This window comes from Schistocerca serialis, chromosome 9 (genome assembly GCF_023864345.2).
Source record: "Schistocerca serialis cubense isolate TAMUIC-IGC-003099 chromosome 9, iqSchSeri2.2, whole genome shotgun sequence".
In the NCBI taxonomy this organism is placed as follows: Eukaryota; Metazoa; Arthropoda; class Insecta; order Orthoptera; family Acrididae; genus Schistocerca; species Schistocerca serialis.
The window spans coordinates 416,698,813-416,721,169 of record NC_064646.1 but is presented as its reverse complement, the minus strand read 5'-3'; positions in this window follow the sequence as shown (position 1 = coordinate 416,721,169).

Genomic DNA, 22,357 nt, shown 5'->3' with positions numbered 1-22,357 from the left:
AGAAAATATTTCAAACATAATTAGAAAAACAAGAATCATATTTTTTCGACGTTTATTTCGAATGCAAGACAATATAGTAACTAATATGATTTTCAAATATTTGTGGGGTAAGAAATCCGCAACAAGCTGAATCAACGAAGTAAAAAAGAACTTAGAAAGAAACATTACAGAGAAGCCTTCCACGAAAAGTATTGAAAAATGAAAGGATTCCAAGCAGGATAGCTAAAAAGACTGGTTCACAATGGTCTGAAGACAGAAAAAAGAAACGTAGTAAAATCATGAAAGCATTCTCGAAGAAAAGAACTGAAATTGGAAAGTAGTCCCCAAATGGCCTATTCACAGTAAAGAAAAAGAAAATGGTTAATGAGTGTGGAATTACGAACCTACGTCAGTATAAACTCGAGTCCAGCCATATACAGTTTTTTTTTATTTTTCCTTTTCGCCTTCGCATTTCTAAAAGATTCTGATAATTCGTATTTAATTCAGTAGAAGCACATTCTGTAACATCTGACATTACATTCACCTTCTCGTTTCTGAGATTCTGATACTTCGTTATTAATTTAATTGAAGCGCGATCTGTAACATCCGATATGTACATGTAAGAGTTCACTCTCAGTAGCGAGTTATCATTATCAATAATTTACAAATAAATCATGAGCCACATAAATGTGAGTATATATTCAGAATACTTTTGGTCAGCTGGTAAAACAAACTACCACCCACAATAAAAAGTGCAGAACGATTGACGCATTTGCTAAAGAACTGAAAGGGAACTCAGTCTCCGCCATCTCTAAAATATAAAATAAAATTGACGAGCTAGTTGTTTTAGGATACTTATTTGCCACACAAGAACGGCTGCAATTAAATTACACCTGCAAACAATGTCTTCAATCAAAATTCATTTTTAATCACTAATACGACATTATCGTCATTTAATACAATTAATTGTACCAATACCGGAGAATTTTCGAGAGATCCTCAATGTGCTGATGTTTTGAAACAGCAGTTATTCATAGAATGTAAGTTAAATGAGCTGCAGCTGCAATTCGTCTGCTAGAATGATTATCCATCAGTTACATACCAAATTCTGAAACTAGTTTTCAGTGTTTCTAAAAATACACTTAGGTTATTTATACAACGTAACGAACGGTGTTCAATACACACTGAAAATCCAAAATATGATCGGGAGAAGTGGCGCAGTGGTTAGCACACTGGACTCGCATTCGGGAGGACGACGGTTCAAAGCTGCGTCCGGCCATCCTCATTTATGTTTTCCGTGACTTCCCTAAATCGTTCCAAGCAAATGCTGGAACTGTTCCTTTGAAAGGGCACAGCCGACTTCCTACTTCCTTCCCCATACTTCCCTAATCCGATAGGACCGATGACCTCGCTGTTTTGTCCCCTCCCCACAAATCAAATAACCAACCAAAACATGATGACCTGCGCCCGCAGCGAGGTTGGATGCCGCCTGGTGGAGTTGCGGGCACGTGGCATGGTAACAAAAGTGTGTAACCGGAGCAGACACGAACGGGGGATCACCCTAACGTACATGTGGACTGCAAATGGCGAAATCCATTGAGAAAAGCGACTTTAACAAAGGCAGATTATTATTGCGCTGAGCCTGTGAACGAGTATCTCAAACACGGTCAAGGTGATGGAATGTTCACTTGCTACTGTCGTGAGCGCCTACGGGAAGAGGTAGGACAGTGAAACTACCACTAGGCGCTAAGTGGTTGGACGTCCACGACTCTTCACAAAACGTGGGATTCGGAGGCTTGTATGCTCTGTAAAATACGATGGATGGTGATCTGTGACATCTCTGCCCGAAAGGGCACAGTGGTGGTGCACGCATAAGTGTTCCGGAGCACACCGTTCATCTTAGACTCGAACACAGAGTTCCGCAGCAGACCACACCTACGTGTTTACATGTTGACCCTACGATATCGTCAATTGCGATAGCAGTATGTACGGGAACATCGGGATTCGATCGATCAATGGAAACGTGTCGGTTCTTTGGGTGAATCACATTTTTGCTACACTATGTCGATGGCCGTCTCCATAAATGCCGTTATTGAGGTAAGGTTCGAAACGTGGAGCGCGCGACATACTCAGGCTGGTGGGTTGCCGCGGGAGACATTCGCCTGCGCTTGTATGAGACCTGTGGTAGTAATGAAAGAGAAACTGACAGTTGCAAACCACCTGAATCCCTTGATGCTTGATGACTTCCCCGACGGCGATGTCATCTTTCAGCAGTATTATTGTTCGTGTCTCGGGGCGAGAACGGTGCTACGGTGGTTTGAGGAGCATTATAGTGAACTCGACGATTCGCCTGACATCCTATGGAACCCAAGTGGGTCGCTATCGGGCGCCATCACCGCGTACGAAAATCAGCAGCCTGTTATTTAAGAGAATTACGTGGCGTGTGCGCAGAAATCTAATATCACGTACCTCCACAGACCTACCACCAAACTGTCGGATCCCTGACATGCAGAATCAGTGATGTATTTTGTTCCAAAGACGGATAAACAAGCTATTAAGCAGGAGGTCATAATGTTTTGGCTCATCAGTGCTTACCGTACGATATATGAGTTCAGTGCTGACTTGTTTTGTGCTTCTAAATCCGCAAGTCGTCTCTAATTCGGGCTGAATGAAGACGTATTAGGAACCCTAGTTGGTAGAACTTTTTCAGTAACCTTCGGAATTAATTCTTTTAAACACTTCAATCTCCCCCTTATCCACAGCCCAGATCACATGAACGCAGAGCTTTAAATATTTAAAAACAAGGTAACTTGGGGGTTGATGTTCCCTGCATAAGGAAAAAGCTTAACCTCCAGTTTTCTCTAAGTGAGTTGAATGTTACTGTTCTGAACGTCGTGTTCGCCTCGTATGTTGTGAATCGTACGACCATGAAAGTCGGTAGACTGCTGTTCCCGTCTTCGATTCGTGATATGAAGCCAAAATGACTTTACGTATGCATGAAGTCTTGTGGAATGAGTTTTATCCATTCCCTTACGTAACACTGTCTTTTGCTTGCTCAGTATCAGTGCGTCTGTCTACTTGACAGTGTATACCTGTTATTGTGTCATGTGTTGTCACGTACGATGTGATGTTCCTCGTGCAGTATGCCATGTAGCACTGAGAACAGTAGAACGTGCCAGTTTTTTAATCTGAAGTGGTCCAATAAAGTGTACAGTAATACGGTCATCAGTGTTCTCCGTAGAAATAATTTAGTGGCAGTAGTGATTATGAGCCCAGTACAGGGTACTGTTGTTCAGTAGAACAGTTCTTTTACTCAACAATGATGGGGACGAATTCTTGGTTAAAGTGCTGAATGTGAAATGACATTACAAGGAAAAGGGCTTTTGCAATCCAGAACGTGCTTATTCTTGAAGGATTAGCAAAATGGAACTCAGAAGTTGTTGCATCCCAAGATGCCAAGGCCGTGGCGAAAATAATTCTTACTAGTGACCCACCTTTGTAAGTGCATCTAAAAGAAGCAAGAACGACAGTGGATTTGTGACAACAATTGGAATTGTTGTTTGATAACTCTGGCAAGATAGAACTTATTTGCTACAAGTGCAAAAAGACTAGGAAATTTTAAAAGTAAGTGCCCTAACAGCGAGGTCAATAATATTGGGCGAAACACAACCTCATATGCCTTACATGCACCGTTTTTAAGTGGTTCTTTTAATACAAGTGACGGTATGTTGATTTGGGTGCTAATGTGCGTCTCGCTGCAAATAAAAACTGGATGAAAAATATGGTGAACGATGTTAGCAAACATTATACAGTATCAGCGTGTCAGATTGAAATTCCAGTATTATGCACTGGAGAAGTTGATGAAACAGTAACACTTGGGAAGACTTCACAGCGAAAAATGTGCTACAGAACCGACAACAAATTCATTGCCTTTGATGAGGCTGACTGGACACGGAAACTCAGTTGAATTTTGTAGTGATCACTACAAGAATCAAGAAATAGTTACAACTGCAGATATTATTAATGATCTTATAAGCTGAACGTTTACAGGAGAAGTAATTTGTTGGGAATGGTTACTGCATCTAGCTGGCATAGAATATTAGGACATTCAAGAGCAAAAGATCTTATAAAATGTAAAAATGGTCATGTTAAAGTAATGGTGTGTGAAGATGTCAAGATCAATATCAGTAAGCAGAACCATGTGATATGTAATGAAGAAAAGCAAACAGTACAACCCTCTCCACATGAAGGCAACGGAGCTACTAAGCCACTTGAGGTTATAAATGCAGATCTCTGTGACTCAATGGAAGTTGCAATTAGGTCGTGCAAAGTATTTTCTCATTTTGGAAGATGATTGTGGCCAGTGAGATTTGGGTTTTTTCTGAAGGGAAATGATGTAACTTGAGAACAATTTCTGGAATTTTTCAAAAATGCAGCAAATCAGCAAGGTATGAAAATCAAAATAGTGATAACAGATAATGATAAAGAATTATGTTTAGTTCACAGTGTGTCGAAAAAGCGTAGGATTATACGTCAACTGACTAATAGTTATACCTCAGAACAATATTTTGCATCAGAGAGACTGAACAGAAATGTGGTAGAAAGGTAAGGTGTGTATATTTACCAGCAAACCTGATAAAACGTGTTGGGCTAGAACTGTTAATAATGCAGTATATTTGCATAATAGGTCAGTAAGTTTAAGCTTAGGGAATAAACATCCTATAATATGTGGATTGGCAAGAGACCAAACATTAGTCAGCTTAGGTTAATTGGAAGCATGGTCATAATGCGTATTCCAAAAGTTAAGAGAACACACTGGAATAAAAAGGCAGAACAAATTATGTTAGTTTTATATAGCAGCACCACAAAGGCTCTATGATCCTGAAGAAAATCAGCAGAAGATTGACAACAACGGAAAATGTCGCTGATGCGGAAGTTGAGATAAAGGAATCATGAAGAAATCATGATTCATTGGAGGAATATGACGAAAAAAATAAATCTGGTCCTATTATGAAGAGAAAGCTTACATGATGCTTCATAAAATTCAATTAAAGCAGAGAAAGTAATTGATGATCAAATACTTGTTTCACAAGAAGATGAAGTGGAAAAGACCAGAAGATCAAACTAAAGAGAGATACTGTGATTATGAGATTTATTTCTGCAGGAACTTCAGATTAAATGGAGGACCTATTAACTAAGGAGTACACCCTTTTCATACCTGATACAGAAGTATGGAGACATGCTATGAATAAAGAGATACAAGTTTTTGGAAACAACGATGCTTGGGAAATGGTATATCTCCCAGAAAGTGCTAGTGTTGTGCAGCGTAAATGGGTGTTTAAGAAAGAAGTCAACAGCGAAGTTGTGCAACATCATGTCAAGATAGTAGCAAGAGGATTCACCCAGGAACCTGGAATTGGTTATGACAGTACACTCCCACCTGTGGTAAGTCATTCTACACTATAGCTTTATCTATTGAACTAAATTAATACATCATACATTTTTTAGATGGTATTCCCAAAGAGAAAATCTTTACTATGCAATCTGAAAGTTTTTATCATTCTAATGGTAGGAATAAAATTTTAAAACTAAAAAGTGTAATGTGTGGGTTAAAACAGTCATGCAGAGTACAGAATCAAAGAGTGAAAGACGATTTATACCGTTTGGGTTACAAAAGGTTTAGACTAGATCCTTGCATCAGTATTAATGTAGTGTTGGGCTTAAGTCAAGGGAAGTATATTGATCAGTTGCTGTAAAAATTCCGCATGAAAGATTGTAAAACCTCAAAAACTACTATTGCAACTAAACCTAATTTTCTAAGTGAAAAAGAAAATAAAGCTGATGATGTTCCTCATCAAACCTTAATAGATAGCATACTGTATTTTTCTGTACTTACAAAACCAGAGATTTCATTTAGTGTGAGCTATTGAAGCCAAGTCAATAATTCATATTCTATCAAGTTTTGGAAACATGCTAAGAGAATTTTGAAATATTTTAAAGAAACTATCACGTTTTTGTAAGGTTTACGAAATTATATTTAGAATTACATGGTTTTGTAAATGCAGCTGGGCAAATTGTGCCTTAGATAGGAAATCATATATTGGTTTTACTTTCAAACTGTGTGGTCCTGTAGTATGATGGCAAAATACAAAGCGGAAGACTATTGTTCTCCTTAGGAGAGGGGCTGAGTATATGCTCTTTCTGGGGCATTTATTTAATAAGTGTATCGCATGAACTGATTTACTGATAGAGTGAGTTAAATATGGCTCTTGATCCCTCAAATCATAAAAGGGCTGAATGTGTTGATGTTAGACATCGTTATACACAGCACACTTTAAAAACAGGTTATTTACAAACGAATGATGAGCCAGCAGATATAATGACAAAAGAATTAAGAAAAGAAAAACGTTATAGATTTGTGAACTACATGGCTTACATCTTTTTATGAAAATGATTTGAAGGTTTTGAAGTCAATGAAACAAGAATGAGATTTTTACTCTGCAGCGGAGTGTGCGCTGATATGAAACCTCCTGGCAGATTAAAACTGTTTGCCTGAGCGAGACTCGAACTCGGGACCTTTGCCTTTCGCGGGCAAGTGCTCTACCAACTGAGCTACCTAAGCACGACTCACGCCCGGTACTCACAGCTTTACTTCTGCCAGTACCTCGTCTCCTACCTTCCAAACTTTACAGAAGCTCTTCTGCGAACCTTGCAGAACTAGCACTCCTGAAAGAAAGGATATGGCGGAGACATGGATTAGCCACAGTCTGGGGGATGTTTCCAGAACGAGATTTTCACTCTGCAGCGGAGTGTGCGCTGATATGAAACTTCCTGGCAGATTAAAACTGTGTGCCCGACCCAGACTCGAACTCGGGACCTTTGCCTTTCGCGGGCAAGTGCTCTACCAACTTTTTTTTTTTTTTTTTTTTTTTTTAAAGAAATTGCACTACCACATGTTCAGCACGAACATGTGCCTTCTTGGTGTCAGGAAGTCAGCCTTTTACCCTGGCCCGTCAGATCACCAGAATTGTCTCCAGTCGAAAATGTGTGGAATATGTTGAAACGACAGGTGCAGTGCAGTGACCAAGTGCCAACCACCACAGACGAACTTCAAAACCAGGGGAATGAAGCGTGGATGGCTATACCGCAGGACGCCATTCGCTCCTTATACTCGTCGATGCCATCACGCATGCAACAAGTTACTGGGGCCCGTGGCAGACCCTGCGCCTGCTAGGCACATGCTATACCGAAGTGACTGAAACGCTACTCATTTCTGCAGAACATACTACTGCACATGTCCTGTGGATTTGATCGTTCCGCCCCTATTTGTTTGTGTTCCGTTTTGTTATGAACATATGCTGCTGCGTTCCCACCGTACACTAAGATGGATAATAAAGATGTGTACATTTTATCACTTTTAACTCTAGACATAGGTCTATCTTTCATAGGAGTTTCTATCTCTCTCTCTCTCTCCTTTTTTGTTAAACCTGATAGAAAAAAACCAAATGATCATATGACATTTATTTGTTGGGATATCCCCCTTTTTTTTAAAAAAAAAAAAAAAAAAGTAAGAAAATTACCTCTTCCACTTAAGGCGTTGGCCCCTATCACCCATACTACCCCCAAAAACCTATCTAGCGTAAGAACAAAAACAAAGCTAGTGCCACCGCCACTTTCATCCTGAAGCTAACTAGGACGGCCGTTCGCCGCCACTTCAGGTTCCGCCAACGAACAAAAATTAAATATGCCTCTGAACTTTGTATAAAAAAATAAAATAAAAGAAGAAAGGAAAGGGTATAATACTTTATTAAATTTTATTTGTTGATCATTTTGTTCTTATTTTGTTCTTGTGTATTTATTTGGATTTGAAAGCAGGTCTCCTGCCCACTTTTTTTTTATTACAATGTGCGAACAGTCACAGTTAACCAAGCCTGGAAAACTAAAACAGAATGAAGACGCCATCGAAGATATGAGACATAAATAGCATGAAAAGAAAGCTACCACGTCGTAGTGAGGCTTCCCAGCGACTGCGCCCACTGATAAGATTGTTCAATATATGGTCGTTTGCAGTTCGTTCTGACCTCATCTGCCACTGCCTGGAACATTCCAGCTACACGGCGGGCTGAGAAAGGCACTCCATAGGTAGTTTGCGAAGCACTGTCGATATCTGGTATGCCCGGAAATAGCATGATGTCTTTCTTGCAAATAGAGCCAGAAGTCAAGGAAATCCTTGTGTCCGTCACGACAGAGGTAATGGACGGCATGTCCACGTATCCAGGTGACAGAGTTGGTTCGAGTCTTGGGGTAAAATGTCTCATCCGGAAACAATAACGTGCGTGCAGATATATGCTCCGGCCTAACTCGCAAGAGATAAGCCAGCATCTGCCGCACTAGGTGCCGCCTCTCCACAGCTGAGGCGGTGCTCGTCAGAATCTACTATATTACAACCCACACAATTGGGAGATTCTGTCATGTGGATATTGTAGAGACGTTCTTGCGTCACGAGCTTCCCATTAACGACGACGTACCATTGAGAAACAACATCGGAATCAAGCATGGCATCGTGTACAGTCTTCCACACCACGCGCCACCGTACGTCAGGATATTTTAGTTCGACAACATTTAGGGGGCGGCGTTGCAGCATGTCATGATATAGGCGTCGAGTTGTGGCCATTTGTGGTGTAGTGAGCGCGACACTGCAATAACTTTGTTCTAAATAGAAACGTCCTGTATAAAAGAGGGACGCTGGGATGTCCTGTAGTGGCACCGGCGCTCTTAGTGAAGCAGGTCGTAGCGCCGTCAGAAGCAGACTCGTGAGGCTCGTAGGACAACGGCGCAGCAGACATAAATGTGAGCTAACATAGAGGGCAATGGCCCTATCATGGACGTTAACTAGGCCGAGACCACCTTTTTCCTTGGGGAGGGTAAGAGATACGTATCTGATCTTAAGTAACATACCAGTGGTGACGAAGTATCCCAGCGCTGCCATAACGCTACGAGCCAAGGGCTTCGGAATGGGTAGCGTTTGGGCGACATGCGGTATGCGGGACGCCCGCTGAACGATGTTGAGGGATCGCAACCGCTGATTTGCAATTCCGGCCCTAATTTGGTTAAGAAGGCGTCGATAATTGAGCGTCGTCGCATGTCGTTCATGAAATCTAAGCCCAAGCAGCGTACAGTATCACAGAAGCGTAAGGGGGCAATGTGTTCCTGCGGTAGCCCAATCCCGATGCTCAAGGCGACGGACTTGTCAACGTTGATTTGGCTACCAGAAGCTGTACCGTAGGTTCCAATCCAGTCCAAAGCTGCGGCCATATCTTCAGCTCCTCGTATGACGATCATCAAATCATCCGCATATGCGGTGCAGCGATAGATGGAGCCGCCGAACTGTATCCCAGTGAGCCTGTCTCGGAGACCACACAACAAGGGTTCTAAGGCCAATGCAAATAACAATGTTGATAATGGACATCCCTGTCGTACTGATCGGCGGATCGGCATGGGTGCCGTCAGTCTTCCATTGACAAGAACTCGAGAAGTTGCACCATGTAGTAGGCGTGTCAACACTGTGATAAAGGGGTCGGAGTATTCCATGCGCCGTAGAACGGCCGTGAGGAAAGTGTGGCCCACACGGTCAAAAGCCTGGCTAAAGTCGATAGACGCGAGGGCTGCCGACAAACGTCTCACGCGTGCAAGGGAGATGAGATCTCTGTAACGACATAACGCAGTTCTGATGTTGTTGGGTCCCCCCAAGGACGTCTGATCGTCGGACAAGACGTGCAATAGTGTGCCGCGAATACGTTCTGATAGCAGCCTCGAAAAGATCTTGAAGTCGCTGTTCAATAACGTTAAGGGACGATAGTCGCGGACATGATTCCGTCCCTTCGGCTTATGGATGGGGACAATCAGACCTTCCAATAATGGTGCAGGCAATGTTATACCCGGGGACATCAATTCCTGGCAAATTTCAATCAAACACGGTAGCAACAGTTGTTTAAAGGCTCGATAGAACTCTAATGGTAACCCATCGATTCCTGGTGATTTATGGGGAGCACCTTTACCAATGGCGTGGAGCACATCCTCTTCTGTCACTTCTCCCAGTAAAGTCGGTACCATGTCTGGTGGAACTGTACCGTGGACATGTGCTGAAACGGTGTCTACCGTCGCCATATCAGGTAGCACTGCTGAATAAAGTTGAGCGTAATGCCCATAGAAGGCTTCTGCTATATCTGCTTGTTCTACCACATGTCGACCGTCGTCGGTTATCATGTCGGTTACTAGTGCCCTACGGCGCCTCCTGCGTTCTATGAGCACGTGGTGCATTGATGGCCTTTCTGATTGTATCATGTCTGGAGCACGCGACCGTATAACAGCGCCTTGTAAATGATGGCGTGCTAAGGAGACGAGCTGCGCTTTCGCGCGATTGACTGTGATCTGCCTGTCAGGTGAGGGCTCCATAGCAAGACATTCCCGTAGGACGGTGTAATAAAAGTTTTCCGTGCTCCTCCTCCATGCCGCTGCTTCCCGGCCGTAAGCCATGAAGGTGCGTCTAAGAGCAGGCTTCGCACATTCAATCCACCAACTGAGGGTCGATCGGTACCGACCACGACGTCGTAAGGACGCGTTCCACGACTCTTCGACAGCACCTTTACATGCCGGCTCGTCCAGATGGGCGACGTTCAGTTTCCAGGGAGGCCTACTGCGCCACACACGTGCAGGTTTCAGGGCAATGGTGCAAATATAGGCTGTGTGGTCGGTGAATGCAGCGGGTCAGAGCTCTGCTCCTCTCGTCGCCGTCGAAAGGGTGCTTGCGACGTAAATCCTGTCCAACCGACTTGATGAATGGCTTGTATAATGGGTGTAACCAGGAGCTGGGCCATGGATGTGGCGCCACGTGTCAATCAGGTGGAGGTCACGCACTAGCATTTCCAATTCCGCACACGGGACGTGATGTGGCTGCTGATCAGATGAAGATAATGTACAGTTAAAATCTCCTCCGATCACCATATCGTCTATGTGGCCCATAAATAGACGCGTAATATCTTCCGAAAAAAAGCGGGCCCGATCTCTCCGTCTCCCTGATCCTGAAGGGGCATATACATTGATGAGTCGTACACCGTTGACAGTTACTGCCATGGCTCTTGCACTCGGTAAGTACAGTACGTCCGTAGCCGCCAAACCGTCCCGTAGCAGAACAGCCACACCACAATCGGTAGACGAGGCGTGGGAGATGTGGGCGGTATATCAGTAGAAGTCAGGGAAACTAGCGACACATACTTCCTGTAAGAGAGCCACGTCGATGTCCGCCGCATCAAGCATGCGTTGTAGCATTGTCAGTTTGTGTGGTGCCCTTATCGCGTTGATATTGATTGTGGCAAGGCGAAAGGTGTGCTGCCTAGCCTCTTCACCTAGGGTAGACGCCATGGCAATAAAAGCTAACCGCAAGAGATGCCGGACCCACCAAACCCGTTACAAATTATGAGTCTTTCACGCTAGTAGTGGCATCCCCAATGCCGCCCCCTCCCCTGTCACCCGTGCCCTCTTCAGGAAGTTCCTCAACATCGTCCGACCACAGTGGGTGCAACACGATGCTGTGTGGCTGATCCGCACCTAAATCTCTCTCACGTACGTCGTCTTTGGTAGAGGTAGACGGATCGCCATCCATCGACGCGACCTGCCGCGTTTGTGGTGCAAGAAGTAACTGGGCACTCGTAGTATGGGCAAGTGAACCGTCTACACCACTTAGATCCTCAGCAGGCGCAGCATCCATGCTGTCTGATGAGATGTCACCTTCTTGACCGGCCGTGTGTAGGAGGCAATCGTCAGACGGGGTCCGCCGACGTCGCTTGCGTCGTCGGGGCGAACGTTGCTTTCGAACGTGGACATCCGTATCCGAATGTGGGAGGCAATCCAGCGTCGTATCACCTTCCGCTAGGAAAGCCGCGGTCGGGACAATGTTCGCGTCCACGTCCATCGCGTTCTGAATGTTATGTTGCGTCTGGAGTCCGTGGGACTGTTGCTGCTGTTGTTGCTGTGGAGGGGGCGACATATGGGTTGGCACCGAGCGTCCTTCCTCTTCCTCCCGTGGTACTTCTGGCGTCGATGGATGTGTCTGATCGCCCGTTTCGTCCTCAACTATGGTGCGCATCGTCGTCTGAGCGTACGTGAGGGGCAGGATTGTCGTCCCCGTCGGGGAAACGGAGTCTCCCACTGGTATCTGCGTAATTCTACGTTGTAAGCAGCTCGATCGAACATGGCCTTCCTGCCCACATCCGGAACAGGTACGCGGTTGACCGTCGTACATGATGATTGCACGACAGCCACCGATGTTCAAATAGGACGGCACATGTTTCTTGAGCTCAATTTTAATTTGGCGCACACCATTGTAGACCTTATACGTCGAGAAAGTTTGCCACTTTTCTGCAACGTGGCTGATAACATTGCCATATGGTCGGAAGGCGTCCTTGACAACTTCCTCTGGGACCTCGAAGGGGAGCTCAAAAACTCTTACAGTCCTTAGGCCCATGCCTGCATGATCCACCGTCACTGCACCGATATGCCCGTCAGAATGTTTGAATCGGAGAGAGTTCGAGTATTTAGAAACCACTGTCGCGCAGACGTCTGCACTGGTCATTTTAACATAAACCACGCTCGCCGTTATAGAAAAATGTATTCCGACGACAGTCGCCGGATCTAAACGTAGATCGTCGCGTATGAACTGTTCTATTTCATAGGCTCGAGGACGCGCGTGATCTGGTTGGAAAGTAATTTTGATCGTATCGTGGCGCCATGTGTGTGCCATAATCGCACTGAACTTGGAACAAATACAACTCGCGCCGCGAGAAGGTAAACACAAGCAAGCGCTCACGGTCGCGCACGGCGAGGCGCAGCGGACGTCCTCGCCCCACCGCAGCCGAAAGCAGACTGTGCCAACTGAGCTACCGAAGCACGACTCACGCCCCGTACTCACAGCTTTACTTCTGCCAGTACCTCGTCTCCTACCTTCCAAACTTTACAGAAGCTCTCCTGCGAACCTTGCAGAACTAGCACTCCTGGAAGAAAGGCCCGTTGTGCCCCACTGTCACAGGTTTTGGATAGCACCATGTTGCTACGTGCAGTATACTTTAACCACGGCGGCACGCGAACAGTTTACATTCTTAGCCGTTTCGGAAATGCATCCACCGTTGGCCCGAAAGCAAATGATCATGTCCTTTTGGACGTCAGAGAGATCCTTCGCATCCTCAATACAACTACTGCTTTGTTTTTTGCGTCCCTCAAAACGTTTTATACAGCCTCCACAGTTAGTGCTGCCACCAGTCGCCTGTGAGTAGTTACCGCACGTTGACAGTGAACATAGGTGGCGGTTACATTAATGCAACTGGAACGTCTGTGTTTCAGCCGTTGTACGAAATCAGCACAGCAAGACAGGTCGGCGTGATGTGATAGGGTGGCAGAGAGCAGATACTGTATTTGGACGTTCCCATGACCGCACTGTGAATAACGTTTTCCGTATTTTATCAGGCTGAACCATCCAACGTGTCTACAAGGAATGATGTACCACTCGCAGCCTTGCAACAAGGCGCAAACTCAACAGTCATATAAGGATCCTAACTGACAGAGACCGGAAGCAAGTGTCGCATCTCGTCACTGATAATCAGTTTCAGGCCCCACAATCATAGCTGCTGTCAGAGAACACAGATCCAGCTCAGCCACTTACCGAGCGGGCATTCAAGAAAGGAACTGCATGTAATGGGTATCACGAGCCGGGTGCCTCGCAAATCACCATTGATCACAGCAGCACATACATCGCACGCCTTCAGGAGGCCCAGCAGCACAGAAACTGGACAATAGCCGACCGGAGGCATGGTCCAATGAATCGCTGAAGTGCCACTTTTTAAATGAAGCGGTGAGTCGAGGACACCGACACCTCAGTGAGGCTTTTAACCTGCAATGTGTGGATATCTGTAGCGCTTAGAGTGTATGTTTACGTACTACGACTTGGGTCCAAAGCCGACCGCGGTGGCCGAGCTGTTCTAGGTGCTTCAGTCCGGAACCACGCGGCTGTTACGGTCGGTTCGAATCATGGCTTGGGCGTGGTTCAAGTGGCTCTGAGCACTATGGGACTTAACATCTGAGGTCAACCATCCCCTAGAACTTAGAACTACTTAAACCTGACTAACCTAAGAACATCACGCGCATCCATGCCCGAGGCAGGATTCGGACCTGAGACCGGAGCTGCCTCGGGCATGGATGTGTGTGATGTCCTTATGTTAGTTAGGCTTAAGTAGTTTTATGTCTAGGGGACTGATGACTTCAGATGTTAAGTCCCATAGTGCTTACAGCCATTTGAACGATTTTGAAATTGGGTCCAATCATTCATGTTACCGTGAACCATGATGCTATTTCAACGTCCCCAGTGACAAGTTATTGTTCTTTCGTCGACGTCTTCGAGATTATGCTGTGGCGACTATCTCACTTAAGCGCCATATAATCCCGTAGAAAATATCTGGGACTATTGGGTATAGCAGGGGTAGCGTAGTACCAACAGACCCGCAGTCTTATAGCTCTACGAGATCGGATTACCAGGGAGTGGCAAACCTTGAAGAAACTTGGAGACTCTATACTGAGGCCATTCTCAGTGTCATATGTGGCGTTATACCTTATTAGCGTAATGTCCCATGGAGGTGAGTAATATTTGCGTAGTTTGTTTGTATGATCATCGCTGTCCGAAGGGTTGAAGCAGCAGTCGGTCTGAAACCCTGCATTTTTGACAGCATCATTCCACGGCAATATTACGCTTTTGTGGTTTAGGTGCAATGGAAACCAACGTAAATGACTGTCCTTAACCGCTCTACCCTGCAGCAGACAGCGTCGAATCGTCCACACAGGCTGGTATACAGCCTCTGCAGTGTCTCAGTTATTAGTCAATGCTGCGGATGAATCTGTGAAAACAAAAAGTGGGCAGACTAGGATTTATCCATCGACGACAAGTTTGTTGGACGCAGAGTACGAGCTCGTGTAGAACTGAAATTAAATAAACTGTGTCTCTTTAAAGCAACTGTTCCTGATTTCGCCTTAATCGGATTAGAAAGTCTATGATAATCATATTTAAATGTAATGTCCTCATGCATGTGAGCCCCATTTCTTAATCTTCCATTCGGACAAGATAGCAAAAATCCCGCATTTAGTCACTTTGTGTGGGACAAATGTACAATACCCCTTTCTTATTGGGTACGTTCTTCTTATACTAATTTGTTCCATACGTATAATAGTGTCGCAGCACAGTCCCTTGTATGAATCGAAATGCCTTGGCTTGATATCAGGGACCCAAAGACCAATAATTCTGACCCATCATAACTCAGTTAAATGCTGAAAATTGTACTCGTGACATCGGCGAAACGTAGTGGTATTTTCTCTCAGAATTCGAGAATGTCTGGAAGTTATTCGCCGCTTTACCGTGGAGTATGACCTTTCTGGTCACACAAGAAAGAATACACTCGAGCTAAGTGTAAGCTACCTCTTTCAGAACTGTTGCACTTATTGCTGGTACATTGTTTTAAACATGTTTCCAGTATTGTTTCAGTTTTCCTACATCTTCCAAATGTCGCAAATCTGATTAACTACTCTGGATTCCTCAAAACTTAGAATATTGTGTAATGTCTTATATTGTCCATTATGATATGGATACATATGAAGGTGGCGCAATACTAAAACGGTTTCGTACTAAGTTAATAGTACACTGAATATTCTGAATATTTGCTCTTTAAGAGTTCTTTGATGTCCATAATTAATCCTAGACGAATATTGATGTCCTACTGAGCAATAAGAATGATATTAGATATTTGAAAATTTTTAGTATTTCTTCATTCCCCGGTGCCTTGTTGTCAGCTCGTCGTCATTACACTTCCGGTAAAATGTCACTTACAGGATAGCGTATTAATAAATGTACCAGCTGGAAACAAAATGTTGGTCAGGTTTGCCACGGGCAAGGCCAGAGCAATTTGCTTTCAAAAGCTTGCGTTGTTTCCTCGACAGTCACCTTCTCGCAAGGCTGCCTTTCACATGTCAGATGTGTATCTGTGTGTAGAGGTAGAGGGGAAGTACTCGCACCTAGTGAAGGCACGACTTTGGCGATGATCTAAAACCAATCGAATTGTGTGTTCGCGGCATTTAGCGCAAAGCAGGATATTTTAAAATATCGAATGGAAGGTCATAAAGGAAAACAAGTATTGGTCTGTGACAAGTTGTTCAAACACATTAGCTGGCCCGATGGGTTTCTTCGTTTCTTCGTGATTAGAAGGTACTGTTGTTCCGCAACTATATACTAAGTTAATTCAAGTTGCTGATATAATATGTATTAAAGTCCACGGCAATATGCATCCTTCGATTCGAGGCCTGTTTCACGTGGATCTGACACTGCCAAGTATCGAAATGTGCAGCCTTTTTTTTTTTTTGTAATGATGATACGTCCACTTTCTTATGATATCACAGGGCATATCACTTTTAAATCTAACCGGCATTTGACGGTGCTTAACCAGAGCACAATGTAAGACATACTCTTTTCTGTACTTATAATGTGTCTGCGTAAATTATTTTGCGTCCTACCATGTGAAATATTGGTTCGTAGCGTTTTTCCTTAAGTTTAATACACACAACAGATACAAATAACAGAGATTTTAGTTATCACTATTATCTACTGCTTCACCATTTACAACAATCTGCCTGCGCTGGAGCAACTTTTCGATTCCGCGACTGCAGAAATCACATGATTTTGAGACGAAGAACTCGTTTAGCCATTTTCGGAGCGCATTTTCATCCGGAAAGGAAGTTCCTTGAAGGTTTTTCGATAGAGGGCGGAAAAGGTATAACTGTGAGGGTGCATGACCAGATGACTAAGATAGGTGCGGAATTACTTCCCAACGCAACTCCTGTGTAGCGCCTTTTTTCAGTCTACCAGAATGTGGGCGTGCGTTATCGTGGAGTAGCATCAATTCGCGCAAGTCTTCCTCATTGTTGTCCTTGGATTACATATGCAAGACGTCACAGTTGTTAACAATTAATGTCAGCAGTGATGGTTACATCTCGGGGAAGCAGTTCGTAGTACACCACACCGTCGCTGTCCCACCAGATGGGTGACAATATCTTTTGTGGACAACGCAGGTCTTTGTATGGGTAATTGTTCCTTTGTTTGAGCTCAACCATTCGTTTCTTTTCCTTATGTTAGCATCAAGTCATCATTTGTCATCGCCAGTAACGATACAGGATATGTAATATAGGTAATTTTCGCCTCACAAACGTTAGTATACTCTCAACAGTAAACGCCAAATGGCCTGAAGTTATCAAACAATTGAAATGTAAAAGAAATTACCCGTCTCATAGCACCAACAGAATCTATTATTCTTTATCCGTAAATCTCTATGTACACGTATCCGTTAATGATATAAAAAGAATTCTGTTGTTTCAAGACAAATAAGGACTTGAGCGCTTCACCTTTTACTGTTTCTACTCTATGAAACGCGGACACGGGCTTGCTGCGTTCCGCAATGTGTATTTCATAATTTGTGCAAAATAGTCTGTAAATGTGCTAATTGTCTTCTAAATCAGAAAACATATAGCTTTATATAATTAATTACGAACAGTCACCATCAAGAGGACATTTATCTCAAGTATTGCCTGTGATGCGCAAAGCTTTTGTTAATACGCACCAGTTATTGTAACTGTAATATAAAAAGGTACGTAGCATTAAAAAACGTGTGTTATATACGAAGTGTGCTTATTTAGACAAATTATCCTTAATTATCTCCATCTCCTCATTACTTTAATGTTAATCATTTTGTATCAGTTTATCTCCAGAAATTACGATCACGCTGATGGACCGAATGCAGCATATACTACATATGGCGAAATTGTACTGAACGTTCGGCAGAAAACAGAATAGTCATCTCGTTATAAGTAAGCCCATGTTTGCACCGGAAATTCGTAGAAAATGTTTGCAGATGTAAACGAAAACAACGCAGAGCTCTGTTGGTGTCAACATCGAATTCTACACCTTCACTTCTACTCTGCCATTCACACTTAGGTGTCAGAGGGTACAGAGGCCCACTTTCAGATTATTTCTCCACTGGTCCACTCTCGAATAGCACATGGGGAAAAATGAAAAACCTAATATTTCCGTGCAAGTCCTCATTTATCTTACTTCAGTGATAGCCATTTCTCTCTATTCAGGTGGGCGCCATTTAAAATAGATAAATAAAAGATAAAAAAAATTTGCATTCGGTGGAGAAAGTAGATAACTGAAATTTCGTGAAAAACTAACACCGCAACGAAAATCCTTTGTTGTAATGATTACCACCCAAATTCGATTGTCATGTCCGTGACACTCTCTCCCTTATTTCGCGACAATACAGAATGAGCTGCTCTTGTTTGAACTTTTTCGCTGTCCTTCGTTGATCCTGTCTAATAAGGATTCAATACGGCGCAGCAGTACTCTACCAGAGGACGCATAAACGAGAGTAGGCAGTCTCCTCAGTAGGTATGTTGCATCTCCTCCGCGTTCTGCCAATAAAACATGGTCTTTGGTCCGGCCTCTCCACTGCATATTTTGTGTGATGGTTCCAATTTAAGATGTAATTCCTAAGTATCAGATCCCCCCCCCCCCCCCCATGAACAACGGACCTTGCCGTTGGTGGGGAGGCTTGCGTGCCTCAGTGATACAGATAGCCGTACCGTAGGTGCAACCACAATGTAAGGGTATCTGTTGAGAGGCCAGACAAACCTGTGGTTCCCGAAGAGGGGCAGCAGCCTTTTCAGCAGTTGCAGGGGCAACAGTCTGGATCATTGACTGATCTGGCCTTGTAACGCTAACCAAATCGGCCTTGCTGTGCTGGTACTGCGAACGGCTGAAAGCAAGGGGAAACTACAGCCGTAATTTTTCCCAAGAGCATACAGCTTTACTGGAGAGCTGCATCAAACCAGTCTCTGGACTGAAGACAACAACAACAAGTATCAGATGAATCAAGCAATCTTTAAATTTGAGTGATTTATCATGTAATAGAAATTTAATAGATATTTTTTAATACGCATGTGGAAATTTTCATACCTTTTTTGTTTAGGGTCAATTTGCCTTTTTTCACATCATGCAGATTTCTTGTCTAATTCATTTTTCAGTTCATCTTGATCGTCTGAAACTTTACTATACGGTAAACGACAGCACTATTTGCTAAAACATAACAGGGCTGCTCAGATTGCCTGTTAAATCGTTTATGTAGATTAGGAATAGTAGAGTGCCTATAATGCTTCCGTGGGGAACGTCTGACTCCCTGCCAGTGTTTATGAACTGTGACCTTTCTGGCTGGAAATGACAAATTCAGTCTCACAACCACGACGATACTACTTAGGCACGCAATTTTTTTACAAGTTACTTGTGAGGAACAGTGTTAAAGGCTTACAACACAGACTTTCTCCGACACAAAACAGCCAAGTTCATTTTCAATTATTAACTGCGTAAGTAACGATAACTGTGTATAATTTGTAATCTTTAATTCAGTTTTATTTTCATTTAAGGTAAATGAATATGTTGTAATGTTCTATGTAACTTTAATTTTATGCACATTATATGTAAATAAAATGGTTTGGGTCGTTGGAGGAAAGTTTCATCTGGTCAAAATTTTTTAAAGCAGGTAGTGGTAAATCAAAGGAGAGAGTTGATTACGGGTGCTCGGTAACGGACAATCGAGGATGTTTCGTTCAGTTAGTGAAAAGTGTGGCAATTTCGAGGAAGGGAGCCACTTCCTTTGTGGTGAGGATCGGAAGGATTTATGAAGAGAATATAATAGCGAGCCAGAAAAGGCAGTTTGCTTATGAAGGGACGATCAGAACACAGGAGTTTCCAAACGGCTGTCACTGCAGTAAAAAAAAATTTTTTTTAGTCATCCGTCTTCTGGCTTGTTTGATGCGGCCCGCCACGAATTCCTCTCCTGTGCCAACCTCTTCATCTCAGAGTAGCATTCAACCTACGTCCTCAATTATTTACTGGATTTATTCCAATCTCTATACTTTTGTCCTCTGCAAAAAAATGGTTCATATGGCTCTGAGCACTATGGGACTCAACTGCTGAGGTCATTAGTCCCCTAGACCTTAGAACTAGTTAAATCTAACTAACCTAAGGACATTACGAAAATCCATGCCCGAGGCAGGATTCGAACCTGCGACCGTAGCGGTCTTGCGGTTCCAGACTGCAGCGCCTTTAACCGCACGGCCACTTCGGCCGGCCTGTCCTCTGCAGCTCCCTCTAGTATCAAGGAAGGTATTCCCTGATGCCTTGACAGATGTCTTACCATTCTGTCCCCTCTTCTTGTCAGTGTTAACCATACATTCCTTTTCTCTCCACTTCTGCGGAGAAACTCCTCATTCCTTACCCTGTCAGACCACTTAATTTTCAACATTCGTCTCGATTCTCGATTCTCTTCTTGGTTGGTTTTCCCCACAGTCCCTGTTACACTACAATGCTGTGCTCAAAACTCTCATTCTCAGACATTTCTTCCTCAAATTAAAGCTTATGTTTGATACTAGTAGACTTCTCTTGGTCACAAATACCCTTTTTGCCAGTGCTAGAGTGCTTTTTTGTGTCATCCTTGTTCCGTCAATCATGCGTTATTTTTCTGCTCATGTAGCAGAATTCCTTAACGTCATCTACTTTGTTATCACCAATCCTGATGTTAAGTTTCTTGCTGTTCTCATTTCTGCTACCTCTCATTACTTTCGTCTTTCTCCGATTTACTTTCAGTCCATGTTATGCACTCATTAGACTGTTCATTCAATAGATCCTGTAATTTTTCTTCACCTTCACTGAGGATAGAAATGTCATCAGCATATCTTATCATTCACATTCTATCGCATTGAATTTTAATCCCACTCTTTTTTTGAACCTTTCTGTGATTTCCGTCATTGCTTCTTCGATGTATTGAGTAAACAGTACCGGCGATAGATGAAATCCCTGTCTTTTTATCGGAGCATTTCGTTCTTGAGTATCCACTCTTATTGTTCCCTCTTGGTTCTTGTACACATACTCGTGTTCAGAAAAACATAACATCTTGAACGACTGAAGATAGGACGTTCATATTCACAGGACATGTATATTAGTACGTTTCGCAGAAATGATTAGCATTTGAACCACGTCGGCCCTCCCATTCGAGGTTAACATCGATATTACGACGCAACCTACCTACTGGTAAAATGTACCTGCGGCTCTCGTTATCACTGTACACCGAAGGTAATGGATCAGTGTAACTTGAGCAGACGTGCATGTTGCCTCGCAGACGCGTGCGTGAACCATACCATCATACCAACGAGTTTCAAAAAAATGTTCAAATGTGTGTGAAATCTTATGTCTCCTTACGAGACACAACTGCTAAGGTCATCAGTCCCTAAGCTTACACACCACCTAACCTAAATTATCCTAAGGACAAACACACGCATCCTTGCTCGAGGGAGGACTCGAACCTCCACCGGGACCAGCCGCACAGTCCACGACTGCTGCGCCCTTAGACCGCTCGGCTAATACTGCGCGGCGGAGTATCAAAGAGGGCACATTATTGGAATGAGAGAATGTGATGCATCCATCCGGTAAATTGCCGCTCATGTGGGACGAAGTGTTTCGGTAGAGCAGAATGATTGTGTGTGCAGAATGATTCATGAAAGGCTGTAGAATACGAAGAGATGGGTCAGGTCGCACCACAGAGACCCCCCCCCTCCCCCCCCCCCAAAAAAATAAATATTGGGACCTGTATCCTCATTGGCTCTGGTGCAACATGGAACAGTGCAGGAAAGCGCTAGACAGCAATGGTGTATGGAAAGAGGGAACAGGGGAGCGGCATCGCAGTGGCTGCTTTCGCACAAGATATACAGCGCCAGATCAAGGCCTTATGGTATGGGTTGCTATTGGGTATAACCACAAATTACAGTTGGTGCGTGTCCAGAGCACTGTGACCAGTGTGACCAGAGTAATGACATCTTGTGACGCATAGCCGTACTCTTATTCCACAACACCCCTGATGCCATTTTTCAGCAAGACAATGCATGACCACATGTTGCTGCAGGAACACGTGCCTTCTTGGTATCACAAGATGTCATCGTTTTGCCCTGACCCGCCAGATCACCAGACTTCTCGCCGATCGAAAATGTGTGTACATTCTGAAGCGACGGGTGCAGCGCAGTGACCCAATGCCAACCACCACAGACGAACTTTGGAACCGAGGAGTGTACCCATGTATGGAAGTGAAACATGGACAATAAATAGTTTGGACAAGAAGAGAATAGAAGCTTTTGAAATGTGGTGCTACAGAAGAATGCTGAAGATTAGATGGGTAGATCACATAACTAA